Source organism: Solanum dulcamara, chromosome 10, assembly GCF_947179165.1.
Source record: "Solanum dulcamara chromosome 10, daSolDulc1.2, whole genome shotgun sequence".
Taxonomy (NCBI): domain Eukaryota; kingdom Viridiplantae; phylum Streptophyta; class Magnoliopsida; order Solanales; family Solanaceae; genus Solanum; species Solanum dulcamara.
The window spans coordinates 48,616,508-48,642,382 of NC_077246.1; positions in this window are offsets into that span (position 1 = coordinate 48,616,508).

Consider the following 25,875-nt stretch of genomic DNA (forward strand, 5'->3'; position numbering starts at 1 on the left):
CCAAACAACTCCAACAATCTGATCTCGGTCTATGGAGCACGTCACTGAGCAACTAGATTTATGTCAGCTTTGATCAACCCAACATCCTGAATTCAATTCTCCTCAAGAAGTAAATCTGCCCTTGTTGTGATAGGTACTTAGAAGTCCATGCAAAGCCGATAAATCAGGCAAGGGAATGGAATAGTCGTGGTATGCTGGAATGGTCTCTCATGGATCTCCTCAAGGATGTAGCGAGTAAAGTCATTGTCAAAGATCCAACCATATACTCGCCATCATCACTGCACGATTTGGAGTCAGATGGTTATCTCCCATAGTAGGGAATATGTGAGACCGCACAATGGCCCACCAAATATTTTCCATAAATTTTAGTTTCGCTTTATTTATTGGACCTGGGCTGGATACCCACTCAATATCTTCTCTGCACTCCAGAATATATCCCGCTATCCATTTCAACACTTCGTCTTTCTAAGTTAGATTTTGAATAATATTTTGATTTCAAACAGTTCTCATACGCTGATCATACTCGACTATTGAGGTTGGTTGCTCATATTCCAGCATATAAAGGAAATGTTGGATGGTGTAATTTGATAAGTCGACCGAAACACCATGAATCAAAGTGCTTCGTAAAGTATACCAAGATTCACGAATAGGCTCCATGACGCAAAGAAGGGTCTACAACTCATAGGAGGAACCTATAGACAAAATCCCCTATAAATTCTACTGAGCTCAACTATTTGCACCTAGTTTCTACGAGAAGGCTTCTGCGACGTGTAGAAACATCTACGAATTGTAGGAGGTACCTGTAGACGGTCAGTCAATTTTTAATGATGGGCAATTCTATCTTTTCCCATTCTTTCCCAATTAAAACCTTGACCTTTTAGGACTAATATAAGTCTTTTATGAGTACCCTACATGCCTTTTCCCTTATTAACATTTAAAAGACTTAGAGCAAGTATTGGAGAGAAGAAAAGGTCATGGTTCAAGAGTATCCATTAGATTCTTCAAGTTTCACCAAGAACATCATTCTTCCACGTATATAAGGCTTATCATAGCATTAGACTGAGTTCGTCCCCATGCTTTACATCTCAATTAAGTTATTATGAGTTCAAGCTTGAGTACTAGACATAAATCCATTGAGTTTCTGAATGAATTATGATTCCTTTTATTAAGTTCCATGTTCATTTATTTAGATAATGTCTATTCATGTATGTTTTATTCTTGAATCAGTGTTCATGCTAGTTTCACATGAGCCCTAGTTGAGTTATTACATTTCTACTATTGTGCATTATTTTAGAATGAAGAGAGCTATTTTCATGTTTGAGAAAATATGAGTTTTTGAGGGAACATGAGTGTCCCATGAGCATTAAATTACTTGAGTTATAAATTTTTACATTACTGATTCTATGCGTGATTTTTTAGAGTATAAATGATTTAGAGTACTATGCACAATTAATATTTAGAGAATGAGTTTTAGGGAATACGACTAGTTCTGAATGCCTATTGATTTTAAAAGAGAAAGCACAAAGAGTTTGAGAAAGAGTTGAGCTAATCAAGTAAAGTCCAATGAGACTAAATGAGATGTACTTTGAGTATCTTACTCACTTTATTATATGAGCAGTATTGCATGATTTTGGGAGTAGTATTGAGCCTCAATTTTGATAAGAGTTTTGATAATCCAAACCCATAAACTACATATCGAAAGTATGATAGGATAGTACCATTGGTTCGGGTGACTCCTCACTTCATTACCTGATACAGACTTTTATATTGATCCATTAGTTGAGTTTGTGTCCCTTATCATGAAAAGGTATTTGATGACTTTGGCAACATGAGCAGTACATTGTGTCATCACAAGGCTCATAGTTATAGTTGTCGGTTAGAATTACATTAAATGAATGTAAAAATCACTCCTGAATAATAATTTAGATGATATAGTTTATATGGATCCACCTGGGAATTTTCCATTATAGTAGAAAATCACATGATGTGTAAACTTAAAAAATCAATATAGTGCCTTGAAATTTTTTCAGACAATATGTATCGTAAGTTTAATGAAATTGTTGTCAATTTTGGATTGAAAAAAAACACAGTTGATCAGTGATATATTTAAAAATCAGCAGAAGTAAATTTATTATGTTATTCGTGTTGTTGATAACATCTTTCTTGCTACTAATGATCTTTATTTGTTAAAAAAGTGTTGATTCAGGTTTTGAGTTGAAAAAATTGAAAGGCTACTACACTAATTTGAAGACTAAAATAACAACATTATACCCACTTCAAGCTTGAAATTTTGGAAATGTCAAATAAGAGTTTGTTTTGATCGGATTCTCTTACATGTTGTTAGGATAAAAGTTTAGTAATATTCAGTTGTAGTTTAATTATGTATGTTCTACATTCAATCATGTGTCAAAAATTTAGTCATATATTGTAACGACCCACTCTGATAGTTATGGATAGGCCAATTGGAAGGAATTTTTAGACGGAAAACTATTGTGTAGTAAGTTGGAAAATTTTGCACTAGGTCAGTCTCTGACAAATCTGAGTAATGGAAAGTCTAGGGAAATCAGAGGATGTATTGGGATTGATGTCTACTTTTGGATTCTATTTTATTATAGCTAAGATGCTAAGGAATACGTAGAGCCTTTCAAAAGTGAATTCAGGTGAGTAGAACTCGCGAAATAAAATTTAGCGTGAAAGGGTTATTTTAGAACGTCAAGGTTTGAGGTTGTGTTGTGAAATGGGGGCTTGGGTCATGAGTTATGAGATTCTATATTTTTGCAACCTCTATGGAGGGATTACTATAGAGGGACAGTCCCGGGGTTTAAGTCAGAAAAAGTCCCAAAATCATTTTTATTCCTGCAACTTTGTTCTTGGAGTGCTAGAAGTGATTTATGGATATTACTTTTTAATTTTCCACCAAATCCTTCGGTAAAGGTAAATTAATCATTCCTTTAACTTGTAATTCAATTCTTTGACCTTAGAATCTGTGATAATTTCTTAGGGGAAGGTTTTAATCTGAAATTAATGGTAGGAAAAGCCTTAGTTGGGTGATATGATCATAAAATTAGCCAAGGGCTAGGATTTGGATGTAATTCGGGTATTTTAGGCCATTTTTGATTGATTCTTTGTATTCTTTGTTTGTTTAGACCAAGAGCAAGCCAAGAAACTTTGAAAAGTGGAAGCTAAGGTTCTTTCGAGCATTAAGCTTGATTCGATCTAGGTGACAGTTGTGTATTTCCTGTTTGTGTTATATGTTCTTGTTAACTCCTTTGTTAGTATTGTATGCATGATATATGATTAGGGAAAATGAAAGAACATGAATTGAAATGAAATGTGTGTTCAAATTGCATGTAACAAATGTATTACTTAGCTATACAAGAGTGACTATGATATGTGATTTCATGTTGGATCAGATACTATGCTGGTACATTTGGATCGGGTACGACACAGTACAATTAGATCGGGTATCATATTGTCTTATGTAGAATGGGCACCACGTCGGTATACTGACTATTAGAATGGGTACCATGCTAGTACACTAATAGTTTGGGTATTGATTCCATGAGAGGACCATTAATAATTGGTTGTTGGATTGTGATTGATTATGCTCATTTTGTATAATGGTTCGAATGTAAGGACTAGGACCGGTGTTTCTTTAATTATGATGTGATTGTGTATTATCTAGTTTACTAAGTTGTGGTTTCTTTTTCAGATATCTTTTATTGGTATTAGCCATGTGATCCTACCAGTAAACTTTATTGTGTACTATTACTTTTCTTGCTCTTTCTTGGTTGGGTACATAGCATATTCAGTCTGTTGTTGAGAGATCTTAGTTAAGGGACACATGATTGTTCGAATTCAAGAGTGAGCTAGATCTTTCGGTCTTTCATGGATTCTTCTTGGTTCTTAGCCCTTTATTTTCAGACCCGAACACTTATAGATAGCATAATTTATTTTCATTTTACCAAAACAAGTCTTATAGAGTCTTGCAAAATGGTACAGAGACATTTGTACTTTTCTTTGAGAGGCTACAAGACTTTAGAAAATCTATCAATATTCTTTCTCCCTTCATGCTATAACTTTATTTCAATTGGTATCTGGCTTTTAAAATTAATATATAATATCTTTCACTTTTTTGTCTACAAATGGTTAATACTTATCGCAATGGAGCAAGGATAGTAGATCTGAGAGATAAGCCAGAAATAAAGCCAATAGTGAAAGGACGCGGCAAAGGTAGGGGCAGAGAAAGGGGCAGGTATAGAAGTCGAGGAAGGGAGGCACACACCATGAGTGAAGCTCAGACTAAGGAGGTACTAAGGGAAGAAACCCCTCCTCACCCCATGTCTATGTGGAAGAGAATGTTGAGATTGAAATTGAGGAGGATGTGGAGCCAGAAGAGAGAGCACATGCTGGGATTTCAAGTCTTCCCTATTTGGAATTAGGGATGGTTCAACAGGTATTGTATTTTCTCAGGGGGTTGGCTGGTTCAAGAGTCACCCCCACTATTCAAGCTTCTTAAGACCTAATTACTAATCTTGTTGCTATTATAGTGCCTAATTTTGATGAAGCAATGGAAACTTATACATTCTTTTGTCCGCTTTTGACTCTGTGATGATTGGCACTGAGCACAACCCATAGAAAGGGACCGTAGACCCAAACCTAAGATATTTTGAAACTCCAGTAGCTCGGGCCAGCTTCTACGACCCGTATAAGCTTCTACGGACCATAGGAGGTAACTGTAAACTACCAAGTAAACTTTTAATGAAGGGTGATTTCATCCTATTCCACCCTTTCCAAGTAAAAACCGTGACATTTTGGGACCAAATTAAGTCCATTATCAGTATCATTAAACCTTTCCTTTCCATGATCACTTCCAAGACTTAGATAAAGGATTCAAGAGGCGAAAAGCTAGTGTTTCGAGCGTATTCTTCGAGTTCTCTGAGTTTTGCCAAGAACATTATTCTTCCAGAGCCACTTAGAGTGTTGGAATAAGTACGTCCTCATGCCCTACATCTAAATTCAGTCATTGTAAGATTTTTCTAAGGTTCTAACCCAACTTTTTGTGAATTCTTAAATTGAACTTATATTCGTTCTATTGAATTTGAGTATTATTATTGAATATATGTCTTCCTCATTAGAATTATGATTTCCTTGATGTATAGTTCATGATTATTTCCTCCATGAACCCTACGTAATTGAGAAGTTAAAGTTATTGAATTGTTACTCATTATGCATGATTTTCAGAACTAAAGTAAGTAAAATATTTTGCATTACTAATTTATAATGCATGAAGTAAGAACTTCAGTAAAATCTGGTATTCACATAATTATCAGTAATGATTTTAAGGGAATTAAAGGGTTCTAAATGCATTATTAGTATTGAGAAAAGCATGTGTATATTTTTTAAGAAAAACATAAAATAGTTTTAAAAGCAGTTTCAGTCAATTAAAAGAAAAGTTCAGTATAACTTTCAGACGCATTTTTGAGCATAAACTCATTACAAATAGTATTTCTATTATTTAGAATAGTGCATGTTTTGGGATTAGTATTGAGCACGAGTTTGGATAACTCCTAGATAGAACCATACCATTATTTCGTGTGAAACGTCACTCAGTACCACAAGAGGACTTTTTAGATGGATCCATAAGTTAAATTATAGTCCTATACTCTTGCAAGGTATAGGATGGCTTTGACATCATGGGTAGAATGTTGTACTATCACGAGGCTCATAGTGATGGTTGTCGGTTCGAAAAACTCCCCAAAAATAGAAAATACTACTTTTATTTCAGTTGCACTTATCATCAACAGATGCCCCCTTGAGACCACACTTTGTCAGCTTTGGTGAGACCTCCTTACTTTCGGAGGAAGTCATTTATAGTTTAGTTCTTTCATTATTAGTAGTTCTTTTGAGGTATCCATGGGCATGACCCGGTACCTATTCAGAGTTATTTAGAGGCTTCATAGATAGAGAAGAGGGTCAGTTCAATATTTTAAGTAGTATGTTTAAACATTGATTTTACATATATTTAGAGTGTTTTCAGAAAGATTGAGGATTTTACCTTTTTAGTATTTAAGGTGCTCATTATTTTTAAACTATTGTTATCAAGTAAATTCTTCTGCATAGTAGTTAGCCAGGCCAATGATTCGCTTGGGACTAGCAATAGTATTCCAGTGTCAGCCACGCCTAGGGTGTAGACACAAAGTGTGACATTCATAAATTTGATATTGTGCACCAACATGGGGTTGAGCTTGTGACCTTTCAGCTTCAGGGTGAGGTAAAATAGTGGTAGAGAGATTTTATGGAATATCAATTGTCAATCTTGCTTCCACTCACTTAGAATCGGTTCCATGCTTTGTTCTATGTACTCCATACTTTGAGACATTAAAAAAAGATGAGTTCACTCTTGAGAAAGTTAGCATAATTGTAGTTTCCTATGAGGCTATGTTCCATGATCTATCCTTTTGTGCTACGCAGTTTGTGAGAAATGAGGAAGAGAAGATATATTTGTTCATTAAGGGTTTGATTTTGAATTGCATGTTTTTTCTGTACATCTGACCTGTAATGGTAGGAGCTTCAATGAATTGACTGACTTTGTTAAGAAAGTGGAGGGAGTTCGGCTAGATGGGCAAACCAAGGATTTGGCTAAGAAGACCAATAATGCAGAGAACTATAATGGTTCTTATTCCAGTGGTTCAGGTTGATAGAGGTTTACATCCTAGCTGATTCAATCATCTATGCCTATTTATACTGGTGGTTATTCAGGGGTTCCACAGTAGAATCAAACAAGGGATAGCTAGAGAGCCCCATACTCGTTAGCTAGCAGCCCGTCTCTTGACCACAATTGCTTTAACTATGGAGGAATGGGACATATGAGAAGAGATTGCCCTTACCCATTGTAACACCACAAAGTATCCTAGCTCAAACCCCTCAGAAAAGCCCTGAAGTAAATGAGGAAAAGTCGTCAGAATAGTGAACCATGCGTGGGACCTACGGACCATCGATGGAGCAACGTGTCGTAGGTGGGGCTCAAAGTTCACTTCCTTGAATTAGTGAAAAATAAAGTTTTCTCTTTCTATAGATGACTTCTATGGCCTATAGGAGTTCCAACGACAGTAGATGGAGGCTGTACGAAGTGTTCAGAAAATCAAGAACTCAAGTTTGTAGGACGAGTTGGATCTTCGACCAATAGAAGGGCTCGTAGACCCAACATTAGGGGACCACCCTCAGTACACTTCTACAACTCTCTTTATACGGCCCACAGAAGTCTCTACGACCCATATAAGGGGCCTATAGACCCAAGCCTTTGAAATTCTAGTAACTCCAATAGTGTGAGCCAGTTTCTATGAGAAAGGTCCTACTGCCCGTAGAAGCTTCTACGAACTGTAAGGGGTCCCGTAGATGGCCTTGTAAGCTTTTAATTAATGATAGTTTTGTCCTTTGCCACCCCTTTCCAAGTCATAAAATTGATATTTTGGGATTAAATTGAGTCCTTTATCAGTATCATATGACCCTTTTTCTTTCATAATCACTTCTGTCACTTAGATAAAGGATGCAAGAGGAGAAAAAGTTTGGGTTCAAGCGTCTTTCTTGAGTTATTCAAGTTACGCCAGGAACATCGTTCATCCAGGCATGTAAGGCTAATCAGAATATTGGACTAAGTTCGTTCTCATGCCCTACATCTAAATTTAGTAAATAAGAGTTCAATTTAGGGGTTACAACCCAATTCGTATTGCGTTTTCATTGGAGTTCTAGTTCTTCTCATTGATTTTTTTGTACATTCATTGGGATTTTGCTTATTTTTATAATTCTAATCCTTAAATAATAATTTATGCTTATTTCCACATGAACCCTAATTGAGTTGTTTCATTAACTGTTGTTGTTCTTTGATTTTAAAATTAAAAGAAAGAGTATTTTAAAACTAAGAGTGAAAGAAGAGTTCTGAGGAAAAACTAGTATTTCAAGTGCATTGTTTAATTCATGAAGTTTGCATTACTAATTTTGTACATAATTTTCATAGTTTATTAGTTTGATGTTTTACACATTACTTTTATATTGAGAATGGGTTTGATAAAGAATTTTGAGCAAGTCTGAGCTAATTTTCAGAGAAAGCTAAGAGAAGCATTTTGAGTGTTTTACTCAGATATATAGTATGAGCATTTAATTGCATGTTTTCGGAGTAGTATTGAGCACCGATATAGACAAAATTTTAGAACTCAAGTCCCATAAATTACATAGCTACCGTAGGATAGGATCCTACCAAAATTCGGGCGACTCCTCATTGGCTCTGAGAAGGCCCATTAGATGGATCCATAAGTTAAAGTTTTATCCTATATCCTGGCAAGGTAGAGGATGGCTCTGACAACATGGGCAAGACATCGTATCATCATGAGGCTCATAGTGATGGTTGTTGGTTAGAGAAATTCCTAAGAAAGTAAAGTTACCTTATTTTAAAGTTGCTTTTATTGCATATTTTTCTGGGAAAGCATAAATGGTTTTTATTTCATGTTTATGTTCATTTTAGTTGAGTTATGTTCAGTTTTTCAATTCAGTTATTTGTTTCATTTAGTCATATTATATATTGTATATTTTTATGTTCTAACGTCATTTGACACTGCATCTTTTTATGTTGCAGACACGAGATTTAAAGATCATCAATAGGTACTTCATTGAAGATCACTCTTCGTTAGATCTTGGTGAGACCTCCCTACTTTCGGAGGAGCTACTTTACAGTTATTTCATTCAATATTAATAGTCATTTTGAGGTACAAATGGGCCAGTTCTGGTACCAATCCTTAGTAATTAAAGGCTTAATGGAAATATACAAAGTTCGAGTCAGTTAGGCGTATAGTTGATGTTATTTCTGAAAACAATGTTTATTGCTTATTATACTAAGATATTTCAGACAAGTTCATGAGTTTACATTTTCCCCTTAAAATTCTCACATCTTTAAAGCTTTTACTATTGTGTTAAGTCTTTCGCTAAGTAGTCAGCAGGGCCCAAGGATCATTTGGTACAACTATGGTTTTTGAGTGCCAGCGATGCCTAGGGTGTAGACTCGGGGCCTAACAAACTTGGTATCAGAGCCTAGATTTCAAGTGTCCTAGAATGTCTATGAAGCTGTGTCTAGTGGAGTCCTTCTTATCAGTGTGAAGTGCGCCACATATACAATTGGAAGGCTACAAGACATTAGGAATTCTCTCACTTCTTTCATAATCGAGTTCATGCATAGAGTTTAACTCTATTAAACTTTCTTCTAATTTATGCATTTGCGTGTTGTAGCTCATGCCTCCAAGAAGAGAAGTTGGACACCCAATGCAAACTAGGAACAGAGGATGTCCTGCTAGATAGGATGAAAACCAGCAAGAGTCACAAGTTCTCGATGGACCAAGGGGTCCCACTATACATATTGAGAAGCCAACCCGGGCTGAAAATACTAATGTCGTGTTTCACAATACCATCCATATATTGGATAAGGCTATGATAGCATAAGTTGACTAATAGGGAGCTGTCCCATAGGATGCTCTAGACACTTCAAGGGTTTGTCAGTTTCTAAGGATGAATCAACCAGAGTTTACTAGGTCTACACTCAATGAGGATCTAGAGAACATTGTCTATGAACTTCGAAAGGTGTTTTAGTTTATGCAAATTATTGATGCAGAGTGTGTTGAATTGTTTACATATTACTTCAAGGGTATTTTAAGGGTATGGTTTGATCAATGGAAGAAAACTAGGGGAGAGGATGCACCACTCGTAAGCTAGGTGGAGTTCAAAAACGCTTTCTTAGGGCATTTATTTTCCTGAAAGTGAAGGGAAGAAGAGGTAAGATAAGTACTTTACCCGAAATAGGATTCTATGAGTGTGTAGCAGTATGCCTCAAGCTCACCCCATCATCCTACTATGCTCCAAAAGTTGTAGCTGATATGAGGATCATGATGAGCCTGTTTGTGTCAAGACTCTCCCATTTGTCGAATAAGGAGGATAAGGCAACTATGCTAATTAAGTATATGGATATAGCTAGATTAATAATTCATGTGCAGTAGATTAAAGAGGATACTCTGAATAATAGAGAGGAGTTTCACAATAACAGAGCTTAGACAACAAACTACGAGTCCAACACACAGTGGGCCAAAAATTGAAATCAACCATCTTTTCAAAAAAGGTCATCTAGATCTACACCATCATCGTCTAGTACACCTGCACCAAGGAAAAAAATGATTAGAGGTCTTAGAATTGTAGATCTCAGGGTTCTCAAATATAAGGAAGTGTGGCCCAAGGGCCTTCTCGATACCCATATTACGGAAAGTATAGTAGGCCCCATCCAAAGGAAATTATTGGTACAAAAGGTTGCTACAAGTGTGGGTAGATGTGTCACCTCTTGAAGGATTGTCCAATGGGAAAGAAGTGTAATGGGGCAATAAGGCCTATTGATCATCAGCAACACCATCATGTAGAGTGTCCCAAATGGGTACTACTTCAGGAACATGCAAACATTCAAACCATTTGTATGCTATAGCTAGGCGCCAAGACCAGGAGAACTCACAAATCTTTTTAACTGGTATTCTTAAAGTATTTTCCCTTGATTTTTATACTTGATCCAAATATAAATTTATCTATTTTGACTCCGTATATACCCATGAAGTTTGGGATTAACCTCAAATGCCTTCTTGAACCTTTCAATGTATCTACTTTATTTGGTGAGTCCATTATTGCTGAAAGATTCTATCAAGATTGCAATATCTCAATTTATCATAAAGACACAATAAATGACTTAGTTGAGTTAGATATGGTATATTTTGATTGTCATTTTAGGCATGGAATGGAATTATGCTTGTTATGCGTTCATTGATTGTAGAAATTGAGTAATCTAGTTTTATTTTCCAAATGAGCCAGTTTGAGAATTGGAGAGTAGTCCAAGATTTTCTAAAGGTCATTTTATCTCATACCTTAAGGCTAAAAAGTTGGTTTGAAAGGGATGTATCTATCATATTTTCAGAGTTAGAGACTCTAGTATTGCGAACCATCCCTTCAGTCAGTTTGATCAATGGAAGAAAACTAGGGGAGAGGATGCACCACTCTTAAGCTAGGTGGAGTTCAAAAACGCTTTCTTAGGGCATTTATTTTCCTAAAAGTGAAGGGAAGAAGAGGTAAGATAAGTACTTTACCCGAAATAGGATTCTATGAGTGTGTAGCAGTATGCCTCAAGCTCACCCCATCATCCTACTATGCTCCAAAAGTTGTAGCTGATATGAGGATCATGATGAGCCTGTTTGTGTCAAGACTCTCCAATTTGTCGAATAAGGAGGATAAGGCAACTATGCTAATTAAGTATATGGATATAGCTAGATTAATAATTCATGTACAGTAGATTAAAGAGGATACTCTGAATAATAGAGAGGAGTTTCACAATAACAGAGCTTAGACAACAAACTACGAGTCCAACACACAGTGGGCCAAAAATTGAAATCAACCATCTTTTCAAAAAAGGTCATCTAGATCTACAACATCATCGTCTAGTACACCTGCACCAAGGAAAAAAATGATTAGAGGTCTTAGAATTATAGATCTCAAGGTTCACAAATATAAGGAAGTGTAGCCCAAGGTCCTTCTCGATACCCATATTACGGTAAGTATGGTAGGCCCCATCCAAAGGAAATTATTGGTACAAAAGATTGCTACAAGTGTAGGTAGATGTGTCACCTCTTGAAGGATTGTCCAATGGGAAAGAAGTGTAATGGGGCAATAAGGCCTATTGATCATCAGCAACACCATCATGTAGAGTGTCCCAAATGGGTACTACTTCAGGAACATGCAAACATTCAAACCATTTGTATGCTATAGCTAGGCGCCAAGACCAGGAGAACTCACAAATCTTTTTAACTGGTATTCTTAAAGTATTTTCCCTTGATTTTTATACTTGATCCAAATATAAATTTATCTATTTTGACTCCGTATATACCCATGAAGTTTGGGATTAACCTCAAATGCCTTCTTGAACCTTTCAATGTATCTACTTTATTTGGTGAGTCCATTATTGCTGAAAGATTCTATCAAGATTGCAATATCTCAATTTATCATAAAGACACAATAAATGACTTAGTTGAGTTAGATATGGTATATTTTGATTGTCATTTTAGGCATGGAATGGAATTATGCTTGTTATGCCTTCATTGATTGTAGAAATTGAGTAATCTAGTTTTATTTTCCAAATGAGCCAGTTTGAGAAATGGAGAGTAGTCCAAGATTTTCTATAGGTCATTTTATCTCATACCTTAAGGCTAAAAAGTTGGTTTGAAAGGGATGTATCTATCATAGTTTCAGAGTTAGAGACTCTAGTATTGCGAACCATCCCTTCAGTCAGTTTGATCAATGGAAGAAAACTAGGGGAGAGGACGCACCACTCTTAAGCTAGGTGGAGTTCAAAAACGCTTTCTTAGGGCATTTATTTTCCTGAAAGTGAAGGGAAGAAGAGGTAAGATAAGTACTTTACCCGAAATAGGATTCTATGAGTGTGTAGCAGTATGCCTCAAGCTCACCCCATCATCCTAGTATGCTCCAAAAGTTGTAGCTGATATGAGGATCATGATGAGCCTGTTTGTGTCAAGACTCTCCCATTTGTCGAATAAGGAGGATAAGGCAACTATGCTAATTAAGTATATGGATATAGCTAGATTAATAATTCATGTGCAGTAGATTAAAGAGGATACTCTGAATAATAGAGAGGAGTTTCACAATAACAGAGCTTAGACAACAAACTACGAGTCCAACACACAGTGGGCCAAAAATTGAAATCAACCATCTTTTCAAAAAAGGTCATCTAGATCTACACCATCATCGTCTAGTACACCTGCACCAAGGAAAAAAATGATTAGAGGTCTTAGAATTGTAGATCTCAGGGTTCTCAAATATAAGGAAGTGTGGCCCAAGGGCCTTCTCGATACCCATATTACGGAAAGTATAGTAGGCCCCATCCAAAGGAAATTATTGGTACAAAAGGTTGCTACAAGTGTGGGTATATGTGTCACCTCTTGAAGGATTGTCCAATGGGAAAGAAGTGTAATGGGGCAATAAGGCCTATTGATCATCAGCAACACCATCATGTAGAGTGTCCCAAATGGGTACTACTTCAGGAACATGCAAACATTCAAACCATTTGTATGCTATAGCTAGGCGCCAAGACCAGGAGAACTCACAAATCTTTTTAACTGGTATTCTTAAAGTATTTTCCCTTGATTTTTATACTTGATCCAAATATAAATTTATCTATTTTGACTCCGTATATACCCATGAAGTTTGGGATTAACCTCAAATGCCTTCTTGAACCTTTCAATGTATCTACTTTATTTGGTGAGTCCATTATTGCTGAAAGATTCTATCAAGATTGTAATATCTCAATTTATCATAAAGACACAATAAATGACTTAGTTGAGTTAGATATGGTATATTTTGATTGTCATTTTAGGCATGGAATGGAATTATGCTTGTTATGCATTCATTGATTGTAGAAATTGAGTAATCTAGTTTTATTTTCCAAATGAGCCAGTTTGAGAATTGGAGAGTAGTCCAAGATTTTCTAAAGGTCATTTTATCTCATACCTTAAGGCTAAAAAGTTGGTTTGAAAGGGATGTATCTATCATATTTTCAGAGTTAGAGACTCTAGTATTGCGAACCATCCCTTCAGTCAGTTTGATCAATGGAAGAAAACTAGGGGAGAGGACGCACCACTCTTAAGCTAGGTGGAGTTCAAAAACGCTTTCTTAGGGCATTTATTTTCCTGAAAGTGAAGGGAAGAAGAGGTAAGATAAGTACTTTACCCGAAATAGGATTCTATGAGTGTGTAGCAGTATGCCTCAAGCTCACCCCATCATCCTACTATGCTCCAAAAGTTGTAGCTGATATGAGGATCATGATGAGCCTGTTTGTGTCAAGACTCTCCCATTTGTCGAATAAGGAGGATAAGGCAACTATGCTAATTAAGTATATGGATATAGCTAGATTAATAATTCATGTGCAGTAGATTAAAGAGGATACTCTGAATAATAGAGAGGAGTTTCACAATAACAGAGCTTAGACAACAAACTACGAGTCCAACACACAGTGGGCCAAAAATTGAAATCAACCATCTTTTCAAAAAAGGTCATCTAGATCTACAACATCATCGTCTAGTACACCTGCACCAAGGAAAAAAATGATTAGAGGTCTTAGAATTATAGATCTCAAGGTTCACAAATATAAGGAAGTGTAGCCCAAGGTCCTTCTCGATACCCATATTACGGTAAGTATGGTAGGCCCCATCCAAAGGAAATTATTGGTACAAAAGATTGCTACAAGTGTAGGTAGATGTGTCACCTCTTGAAGGATTGTCCAATGGGAAAGAAGTGTAATGGGGCAATAAGGCCTATTGATCATCAGCAACACCATCATGTAGAGTGTCCCAAATGGGTACTACTTCAGGAACATGCAAACATTCAAACCATTTGTATGCTATAGCTAGGCGCCAAGACCAGGAGAACTCACAAATCTTTTTAACTGGTATTCTTAAAGTATTTTCCCTTGATTTTTATACTTGATCCAAATATAAATTTATCTATTTTGACTCCGTATATACCCATGAAGTTTGGGATTAACCTCAAATGCCTTCTTGAACCTTTCAATGTATCTACTTTATTTGGTGAGTCCATTATTGCTGAAAGATTCTATCAAGATTGCAATATCTCAATTTATCATAAAGACACAATAAATGACTTAGTTGAGTTAGATATGGTATATTTTGATTGTCATTTTAGGCATGGAATGGAATTATGCTTGTTATGCGTTCATTGATTGTAGAAATTGAGTAATCTAGTTTTATTTTCCAAATGAGCCAGTTTGAGAATTGGAGAGTAGTCCAAGATTTTCTAAAGGTCATTTTATCTCATACCTTAAGGCTAAAAAGTTGGTTTGAAAGGGATGTATCTATCATATTTTCAGAGTTAGAGACTCTAGTATTGCGAACCATCCCTTCAGTCAGTTTGATCAATGGAAGAAAACTAGGGGAGAGGATGCACCACTCTTAAGCTAGGTGGAGTTCAAAAACGCTTTCTTAGGGCATTTATTTTCCTGAAAGTGAAGGGAAGAAGAGGTAAGATAAGTACTTTACCCGAAATAGGATTCTATGAGTGTGTAGCAGTATGCCTCAAGCTCACCCCATCATCCTACTATGCTCCAAAAGTTGTAGCTGATATGAGGATCATGATGAGCCTGTTTGTGTCAAGACTCTCCCATTTGTCGAATAAGGAGGATAAGGCAACTATGCTAATTAAGTATATGGATATAGCTAGATTAATAATTCATGTGCAGTAGATTAAAGAGGATACTCTGAATAATAGAGAGGAGTTTCACAATAACAGAGCTTAGACAACAAACTACGAGTCCAACACACAGTGGGCCAAAAATTGAAATCAACCATCTTTTCAAAAAAGGTCATCTAGATCTACACCATCATCGTCTAGTACACCTGCACCAAGGAAAAAAATGATTAGAGGTCTTAGAATTGTAGATCTCAGGGTTCTCAAATATAAGGAAGTGTGGCCCAAGGGCCTTCTCGATACCCATATTACGGAAAGTATAGTAGGCCCCATCCAAAGGAAATTATTGGTACAAAAGGTTGCTACAAGTGTGGGTAGATGTGTCACCTCTTGAAGGATTGTCCAATGGGAAAGAAGTGTAATGGGGCAATAAGGCCTATTGATCATCAGCAACACCATCATGTAGAGTGTCCCAAATGGGTACTACTTCAGGAACATGCAAACATTCAAACCATTTGTATGCTATAGCTAGGCGCCAAGACCAGGAGAACTCACAAATCTTTTTAACTGGTATTCTTAAAGTCTTTTCCCTTGATTTTTATACTTGATCCAAATATAAATTTATCTATTTTGACTCCGTATATACCCATGAAGTTTGGGATTAACCTCAAATGCCTTCTTGAACCTTTCAATGTATCTACTTTATTTGGTGAGTCCATTATTGCTGAAAGATTCTATCAAGATTGCAATATCTCAATTTATCATAAAGACACAATAAATGACTTAGTTGAGTTAGATATGGTATATTTTGATTGTCATTTTAGGCATGGAATGGAATTATGCTTGTTATGCCTTCATTGATTGTAGAAATTGAGTAATCTAGTTTTATTTTCCAAATGAGCCAGTTTGAGAAATGGAGAGTAGTCCAAGATTTTCTATAGGTCATTTTATCTCATACCTTAAGGCTAAAAAGTTGGTTTGAAAGGGATGTATCTATCATATTTTCAGAGTTAGAGACTCTAGTATTGCGAACCATCCCTTCAGTCAGTTTGATCAATGGAAGAAAACTAGGGGAGAGGACGCACCACTCTTAAGCTAGGTGGAGTTCAAAAACGCTTTCTTAGGGCATTTATTTTCCTGAAAGTGAAGGGAAGAAGAGGTAAGATAAGTACTTTACCCGAAATAGGATTCTATGAGTGTGTAGCAGTATGCCTCAAGCTCACCCCATCATCCTACTATGCTCCAAAAGTTGTAGCTGATATGAGGATCATGATGAGCCTGTTTGTGTCAAGACTCTCCCATTTGTCGAATAAGGAGGATAAGGCAACTATGCTAATTAAGTATATGGATATAGCTAGATTAATAATTCATGTGCAGTAGATTAAAGAGGATACTCTGAATAATAGAGAGGAGTTTCACAATAACAGAGCTTAGACAACAAACTACGAGTCCAACACACAGTGGGCCAAAAATTGAAATCAACCATCTTTTAAAAAAAGGTCATCTAGATCTACACCATCATCGTCTAGTACACCTGCACCAAGGAAAAAAATGATTAGAGGTCTTAGAATTATAGATCTCAAGGTTCACAAATATAAGGAAGTGTAGCCCAAGGTCCTTCTCGATACCCATATTACGGTAAGTATGGTAGGCCCCATCCAAAGGAAATTATTGGTACAAAAGATTGCTACAAGTGTGGGTAGATGTGTCACCTCTTGAAGGATTGTCTAATGGGAAAGAAGTGTAATGGGGAAATATGGCCTATTGATCATCAGCAACACCATCATGTAGAGTGTCCCAAATGGGTACTACTTCAGGAACATGCAAACATTCAAACCATTTGTATGCTATAGCTAGGCGCCAAGACCAGGAGAACTCACAAATCTTTTTAACTGGTATTCTTAAAGTCTTTTCCCTTGATTTTTATGCTTGATCCAAATGGAAATTTATCTATTGTGACTCCGTATATACCCATGAAGTTTGGGATTGACCCCAAATGCCTTCTTGAACCTTTCAATGTATCTACTTTATTTGGTGAGTCTATTATTGCTGAAAGATTCTATCAAGATTGCAATATCTCAATTTATCATAAAGACACAATAAATGGCTTAGTTGAGTTAGATATGGTATATTTTGATTGTCATTTTAGGCATTGAATGGAATTATGCTTGTTATGCCTTCATTGATTTTAGAAATCGAGTAATCTAGTTTTATTTTCCAAATGAGCCAGTCTGAGAATTGGAGAGTAGTCCAAGATTTTCTAAAGGTCATTTTATCTCATACCTTAAGGGTAAAAAGTTGGTTTGAAAGGGATGTATCTATCATATTTTCAGAGTTAGCGACTCTAGTATTGCGAACCATCCCTTCAGTCAGTTCCAATTATAAATAAGTTTCCTAACTTTTTCCCGATGACGTACCTAGAGTCCTTCCTAATAGGGAGATAGAATTTTGGGATAGATGTTCTTATTCATACTTAGCCTATCTCTATTCCTCTATATTGAATGTCCCCAACAGAGTTAAAAGAGTCAAAAGATCAGTTGAAATATCTCTTAAATAAGGGTTTTATTAGACTTAGTGTCTCACCTTGGGACACAGGTTTCTTCTCCTCCATACTTCTTTTTCTCCATGCCCATTTTCCATGTACTTCGTGCACTATTGGTGCTTTTCTCTCCTCTTATTCTTCATTGGATGGTTCAGATGGACTTCGCCGTTCTTTCCTAACTAAAATCGAAAGGGTTCTATCACATCGAGATGTCGATTCATTTTCCGCCCCAAATGAGATAAGTAATTTTGCACCCCCTATTTAGACTTTTGGGCCCTTCATCTTTTTGAATCGAGACTCTCTTATCTTTCTTGTTGAAAGAAAGATGGTTTCCTTAGAATAGACTACAATCATCTGAATAAGGTCACCATAAAGAATAACTATCCTCTTCCAAAAATTGATGACTTGTTTGACCAACTTTAAGGTGCAACTTATTTCTCCAAAATAGACCTCAGATCTGGCTATCATCAGTTGAAAGTAAGAGAAAGTGACACCTGAAGATAACTTTCAGAATCGATTAAGGTCATTGAATTCCTTATTATGTCTTTCGATTTAACTAACTCTCCTACAACATTCATGGTTATCATGAACCGAGTATTTAAGCACTATCTGCATATGTCTATTATCGTGATCATTGATGAAATTTGATCTACTCTAAAGATGTGGAAGAGCATCACAACCACATCCCCGATTGATATATGGTAAGTTTCTGAAGTGTGAGTTTTTGTTAACATCTGTGGTATTCTTAGGCCAAATAGTATCTGGTAAAGGTATTCTAGGTGATACACAAAAGATTAAGGCAGTAAAGAAATGACACATATCCACATCCCCATTTGATATATGGAGTTTCTTGGGTTTGGCTGGTCACTACATATGGTTTATGGAGGTATTCTCATCCATTTCATCTGCATTGACTAAGCTAACCCAGAAAAAGACTAAGTTTCAATGTCTGAAGTGTGTGAGAAGAGATTTCAAAATTTGAAGACATGATTGACTTTATTCTATTGTTGTCCATACCTGAGTGAACAAATAGATTGATTATTTACAGTGATGCATCAAGTGTTGGGCTTGGTTGTGTATTGATGCTGAAAGGTAAAGCTATAACTTATGCCTCTAGAAAACTTAAAATGCATGAGAGAAATTACCCGACTTATGATTTTGAGTTGGCAACTGTGGTATTTTGTCTAAAGATATGGCATCATTATCTCTATGGAATATATGTAGATGAGTTTACTGATCACTAAAATCTTCAGTATGTCTTCAGTCAGAAAGATCTAAACCCGAGGAAGAGGAGGTGGCTCTAGTTGCTTAAGGACTATGGAATGAGCAGTCTCTCCTCCTAGTTAAACCTAATGTTGTTGCTGATTCTCCTAGCAAGTTATCCATGAGTAGTACAGTTCATGTTGAGAAAGAAAAGAAGGATTGGCTAAGGAAGTGCATAGACTTGAACGATTTGGAGTTCTCCTTATGGATTCAAGTCAAGGAGCTATTGATGTTCATAATGGGGTTGAATCATTTTTAGTGGTGGAAGTAAAAGAAGCAAGATCAAGACCCCATCCTACTTCAGTTAAAGAAAGATGTTCATAAGTAGAAGGTGATGGCATTTTCTCTAGTGGATATGGTGTGTTGAGATACCAAACCAGATTGTGTGTACCAAATATTGATAGACTCCGAATAGGATCACGATATAGGCCAATATGTCACGGTCTTGGACTTTCACTATGACTTCTATGCGGCACTTGACAACTTACTCCCAAATCTTTCACTATCTTGTAAGCTCAAATAAGCCCTTTTGACTATATCTCTAAGGGAATGCTAGATTCGAAGAAAGACACAAGAGAGCTTTTAAAGAAGACTTGTATATTGCTTTGGAAGATTGTTTTTTGCTTGATGGGTGTACAAATGACTGGCCCTTCTATTTATACTACTCTTTAGGGTCTTAATTTCAAATATGAATTACTATATAAGTACTTCTATATATACAAATAAGTCCCTATTCTAGAATTATCTACATACATAGAAGATTATAAGGCTTTTAAGACTTCTCTACAATATTCTAGAGTCTTCCATTAACCTCTCCAAGACTCTAGATTCTTCCTCTTTTTAATGATCAAGTGGCGGGTCATGATATTCTCCCCTACCTTCTATGGAAATGACCATGGCGCACTATAAGAACTCACGAACTTAGTGTTTAAACTTCCACAAGTCTTTATATCATTTCCATGTGGCCTCCTCTCGATATTATCCTTTCCAATAGACAAGAAACATGGCAGTGGCATGTTGTCCCCACTTTTTCTTGTCTTGGTAGTCAATAATGGCCTCAATATCTCAGTTATGAGAGGTGGTGATTGTAATTTACAATAGAAAAGTGCTTGCTAATAGACTTGTTTCAACCTATTCCCCGAGGGATCAACCCCGACTCTTAGTTGGGTAAATATATTGCTAAATATCATCTATATTTCTTTCGAGACTTATATTGGAATGTTATAAAAAATGACACTATTTCCAAGGAATACGGCTTAGAAATATTCTTTTAGTTTCTATTTCAGTTTGTAGTTCTATTTTCCTAATTCTATTTTTGCTTTTTGTTTTTGAAGGGAACAGGTAGTGCATGCTAACCACCAACAGTAAGGGTGAACCACTACTTATCTACGATCTTGAACTTCAAAGGTTAATTCAGAAAAAAGATGTGTAAGAGCGTGAGGCACAAAGATTGAGAGAGCTTGCTGGCAATCAAGTCAGGGATGAACCTAGCAACTGGGATGAAGTGAATGAAGTAGTGAGGGGCAGAGATGAAAGACCCATGAACTTTGCCTTAGTTGTAGATGATGCTGATACAGATGGCGCAGGAGCTACTGGAGTTATAGTCCTCCCACCACTACCTCAAGGTATAAATTTCACTATCACTAGTATCATGCTATATATGTTGAACCTAAAAGGAACAACTAGCAGAGCCACAAGTGATGATGCTAAAAAACACGTGATGAACTTTATCGCCATCTACACATCATCTAAAATCCATAGGGTTAGTCATTCAGTCGTATGACTACGTCTATTTCCATTGTCTCTATTTGGGGAGGCATTAAAATGGTTGAATTTGATTCCATATGACTCTATCAGAACCTGAAGGGAGCTGAGAAAGTATTTCTGGAGAGGTTTTTCCCACCATCTAAGAAGCTGCAAGTCAAGGATGAGATTGGTTTTCACAAGCAGCTACCAACTAAAGAAATGCATAAGACTTAGGATAAATTCAAGTAGAAGTTAAAGCAGTGTCCAAATCACAACCTAATTGATGAGCAGTTGAAGAAGGTATTCTACAGGTCTTACAACTTTGTGACCAAGCCAGTCATAGACCCGACTTGTGGTGGTTCATTCATTAATAAGACATTTCAGGAAGACACAATAAGTTTGGATTAGCTCACAAAGAATAATAGAGCTTGGTACACTAGAGATACCGATATAGGAGGGTTTGGCTTTCTATTTGAGATGTCAGTGGACCAAAGGCTAAAGGAAGAGGAGCGTGATCAAGATATGGCTCATATGAGGATGCAAATGGATCTGTTGACCAGCACTTGTTAGGTGGAGGGATTGAAAAGGTAAAAGTTATGGATACTAGAAGTCGATACGATGAAGCAGAGTTTTATTATAAGGAGGAAGCCAAGTTTCTAAATAGCCAGGGAGGTTTCCAGACATACTACTCTAGAAACCAAGGTCGTAACTTTCAAAGGTATAACTACTATGACTGGACTAGAAATCATGATCAAGTAAATTTACAAAAGAAGGAAAACTTCAAGAATGACAGAAGTGGGGTTTATGTGCCACTTATGAATAGAGATCAGTTTGAAAACAATAATGGTAACTCTAAGCTGGAAGAAGTAATGGCAAAGGTTCTACAGAAGGTTAAGGTAACTAAGTCTGTGTTCAGAGATATGTGAGGCAACATGAACAATATCATCCAATTGTGGATTTCTAATTTATCTCTATTAAACAATTGGAAAATTAGATGGGACAGTTTTCAGCAACTTTAAATTAGAGGAAGACTAGTATTTTACCTAGCTATACAGTGCAAAACCTAAGAAAAGATAGGCAATGCATGGCAGTGAAAACGAGGAATGGTAAGGTACGTTTTGACATTATTATTATAGGTACGAAGTAGATAAATGATACAACTTCTGATATTGGTGGGCATACAAAAAAGCATGCAGATAAGGCAATTGTATTTGATAACGATGATGAGGCTGGGGAGCTGGTATTGGAGTAGAAACGGACTGATGTAAACAATGTTACCATGCAAACTGATGTAGAGGTAGTTTATCCATTGCCACTTTCGCAAGCCGCCACCTCCATTTTCCAATAGACTAAATAAAAAGGTTGGGGATGGAAAGATTCAGAAGTTTATTTCTACGCTCAAGGAGATATCTATCAACATTCCGTTGGAGAAAATGTCAGGTTATGTCAAATTCATCAAGGATTTGGTTACAAAGAAGAGGACAGTCTCTTTTGAGCCAGCCGAAAGTCTACATCACTGCACCGCCATTGCTTCAAGATCCTTGGTTGAAATGAAGGAAGATCTGACATTCACTGTACCTTACACTATTGGTGCTTTTTATTTCTCTAGGGACCTATGTGATTTGAGGGCCAATTTTAACCTCATGTCATTGGCTATCTATAGGCAGTTGGGCTTGGAATCCCCTAAACTAACTTCTATATGGTAGCTCATAGCAGATAGATCTGTGAAATGACCAGTAGGAATCTTGTGTGATGCGTTGGTATGAGTCAGCCGATTCATCATCCCTATTGATTTTGTCATATTGGATTGTCAGGTTGATTTTGAGTTCCCTATCATCTTGGGAAGACCAATTTTAACTACTGGTGCGGAGCATTAGTAGATGTAGAGCGGGGAGAACTTACATTCCAACTAAATAATGAATAATTTAAGTTCAATGTACATGTCTTCATGAAGCAGCCAAAATATATGACAGTGATGTCCGTTTTTGATGTAAAGTAAAGAGTACAGTTGAAATGCTCATTGAGGAGAGGCTTTCATTGAGCCTTTAGAGTTGTAATCATGAATTTCAAAGGTGATGGTGTTAAGGGGTATGATGAGTTTGTGAATACTTTGAAGGGTATAAGATCACACACATATGCCCCCAAGAACCTAGATCTTGACTTGAAGAACACGTGGACTCCACCTACTAAAACATCAATAGAGGAGCCGCTTGTACTTGAGTTCAAAGTTATGCAAAGCCATTTGAGGTAAGTATTTCTTAGTGAGAATAACACTTTGCCAGTGATTATTACTATCGAATTGAGTGAAGGACATGTTACAACACTGGTTGAGGTATTGCAGAGGTACAAAAAAATCTATTGGTTGAACTATTTATATTATAGGTATCCCTCCTGGCATTTGCACTCACAAAATTTAGCTGGAGGAGGATTGCAGTCTCAGTATGAAATACTAGAGAAGAATAAACCCGCCTATACAAGAGGTGGTAAAGAAGGAATTTATTAAGTGGTTAGATATAGGTGTGGCATATCCTATATCAGATAGCAATTGGGTTAGCCCCGTCTAATGTGCCCCTTAGAAGGGAGGTATGACAGTCATCACAAATCATAAGAATGAGCTGATCCCACTTAGGCCAGTCACTGGATGGCGAGTCTGCATAGATTATCGGAATCTTAACAAATGGACTTTAAAGGACCATTTTTCAATGCCCTTCATGGACCAAATAATAGATAGGTTAGTAGGAAGAGGTTGTTAGTGTTTTCAAGATGGATACTTTGGCTACAATCAAATCTCCATATCACTAGAGAACCAAAAGAAGATGACTTTTAGATGTTCTTATGGAACCTTTGCATTCAAGTGCATGCCATTCGGACTATATAATGCACCTGCTACATTGTAGAGCTAAATGATGTTTACATTCTATGACATGGTAGAGGACAATCTTAAGGTATTTATGGATAATTTTTCTGTTGTAGAGATACTTTTGATAACTGTTTGTTGAATCTTAGCAGGACTTTGCAAAGATGTGAAGAGGCCAACCTAGTCCTGAACTAGGAAAAATGCCACTTCATGGTAAAATAGAATATTTTTCTAGGCTATAAGATATTTTAAAATGGTTTGGAGGTCAACAAAGCGAAGATAGAGGTGATGGAGAAATTGCCTCCTCCTATATCTATAAAGGATGTCCACAGCTTCTTGGGTCATGAAGGTTTTATAGGTGTTTTAACAAGGATTTCTCTAAAATTGCATACCCTCTATGCAAGTTATTGGAAAAGGAGATAAAGTTCTACTTTGATGAGGCGTTCATGAAAGCATTTGAGTGTTTAAAAGAGAAGTTGATCTTAGCACTGATGATTGTTTCTCCAGACTAATCTATCCTATTTGAGATCATGTGTGATGCTAGAGGTGTTGCTTTGGGGGTTGTGCTACAGCAAAAGTGTAACAACATCTTTCATCCCATATACTATGCTAGCAAAGCGCTAAATTCATCCAGAAGAATTGTACTGTGACTGAGTAGGAATTATTGGTAGTAGTGTATGCGTTCGAAAAATTCAGAGCATACCTTTTGGCCAATAATGTAATAGTGCACTCTGACCATTCATCCTTGAGATATTTGATGACCAAGAGGGATGCTAAGCCAAAGTTAATCAGATCCGTGTTGTTGCTTCAGGAATTTGATTTTAAGGTGAAGGACCGTAAAAGTAGTGAAAATTAGGTAGCTAACCACTTGTCTAGGTTGGAAGATGAAAATAGAGGTTAGGACGAGATTGACATACACGATTCCTTTCCCAGATGAACAGGTCTTGGCTCCTACTCTTCATCTTATTCCTTGGTTTATAGATTATGTTAACTATCATATTAGTGAAATTATGCCCAAGGATCTTATTTCTCAGCAGAGAAAGAAGTTTTTACATGATGTTAACATGTACTTTGGGGATAAGCCATATTTATTTAGGATGTGTCCTGTAACGACCCAACCCTACAGGCCGTGACTAGTGCCCAAATTGGATACTCATATATACACCTGTTATCTATAATCAATTAATACTCACATGACATGAAATTTATACGGACGGAGCATCGTCTCAAAACTATCACATATATATACACACCAAAACCATAAGTCTCCTGTGGAGTCACAATCCTTAAAAGATAAGATTATATAGTACGTAAGCCAACAAGGCTGCCACTACGAATGGAAATGTCCTAAACTATAAGTCATATAAGCACAACTAGATAACATCTATATATAACCCACACATGTGTCTACAGACCTCTAAGAGTATTAACAATAACATATGATGGGACAGGGCCCACCGTACCCCTGAATAAATAAATATATACATTAAAGGGATTGGTACCAAAAGTCTAGGCTACGAGATAATGGAGCACATCAAAACTATTGAGTGAAAATCCTAAGCTGGCAGATCCTCAAAATAAGTATCTGCACATGCGGGCATGAAATGCAGTCCCTCCGGAGAGGGGGGGTCAGTACGACATATATACTGAATATATAAACATAAAATACAATAAGAAAGATCATATCTAAAGTAGAGATTTCAGGGTACAAGTATGATACTGTTACTCAAAAAATCACTATATATGTGCCTTATAAAATAAAATCATGCATGATTATGTCATATATCATATCTCACCCATTACAAACTCGATGAATCTGTCATATACATGTATATCATATTTGGCCCATCATGGGGCTCGGTGCCACACACACAGAGATATATATACCATACCTGGACCTCTAGTGAGGAACTCAATAAATAATGTTGTGAAGTTGCACACGAATACATACCCGGCCTGGGACTCGGTGAAAGATGTGACAAAAGTATGCATGAGAAGATTAGTGAGTAACCATATGCATTTAAATCATCATTTGAGACTAAATAGAATAATCAAAATAAACCATCATTTAAAAATCAAATAGTAGTCGTCTCAAGTACCCTTTGATTGTCATTATGAATTATACCAAACATGAATTATATCAAAATAAGATGGCTGGAATCATACACATGTATCAAGACAT